This window comes from Phyllobates terribilis, unplaced genomic scaffold (assembly GCF_046119375.1).
Source record: "Phyllobates terribilis strain yellow unplaced genomic scaffold, ASM4611937v1 Scaffold_4__5_contigs__length_816908805, whole genome shotgun sequence".
NCBI classification, from domain to species: domain Eukaryota; kingdom Metazoa; phylum Chordata; class Amphibia; order Anura; family Dendrobatidae; genus Phyllobates; species Phyllobates terribilis.
In genome coordinates this window covers 690,229,047-690,229,724 of record NW_027362764.1, presented here as the reverse complement: position 1 = coordinate 690,229,724, position 678 = coordinate 690,229,047, and the positions used below count along the sequence as shown (strand labels likewise).

The following is a 678-nucleotide window of genomic DNA, read 5'->3' as shown; positions in this document are numbered from 1 at the left end:
TGAAAAAAGGAATGGAAAAAAGGCATAGAGGAGAGTGACCCCTGCTGGTGGAAGTAAGAAAAAGCAAAAGCCTACAGCACCTGGTATTCCCAGGCAGTCTCCCATCCAAGTACTAACCAGGCCAGGCCCAACCCTGCTTAGCTTCCGAGATCAGACAAGATCGGGCGTGTTCAGGGTGGTGTGGCCGTAGGCAGAGACAGGCCTCTCACTTGCTGCTTTTCTACTTTGACGTCCGGTTGCCGGCTGCCCTTTCCAGTGCTTAGTAAGACAAGGTGCTTTTGTGCTTTCCTTTCTCTTCACTTTTTTGCTGGCTCCTTAAAAAGGTCTTGTAGACAGAACGCCCCGCTCAGAGCCGCTGAGCTCACTGATCGGCTGCCGCGCTGTCGACGGAACGTCAGCGTCGCGGCCAATGCCACAGGCCGGGAGCAGCGGCGAGACTCACCGGTAGACCTGGGTAGGGTGAGTAGAGCGCGGTTAGTTGCTTTCTAATAGCCTGCAGCCGGGGATTAACTTTTAATGAAAGGGAGCAACCCTTTTGACTGTCTGCAGCGCGCCGTACCTAGGAAGCGCACACTCACACACAGCGAGCATGCACAAGTTGCTCGCACGAGACCACATTCCCTATTTGCACTGTAGCACCCTGAGGATTCGGCTGCTACAGGGGTATTGCACCTCACT

General features: G+C 54.6%; 1 pseudogene; it reads right to left on the bottom strand.

Moving 5' to 3' along the window:
- Nucleotides 1-68: 68 nt before the first annotated feature.
- Nucleotides 69-192, bottom strand: LOC141267365 (5S ribosomal RNA; annotated as a pseudogene).
- Nucleotides 193-678: the final 486 nt, after the last annotated feature.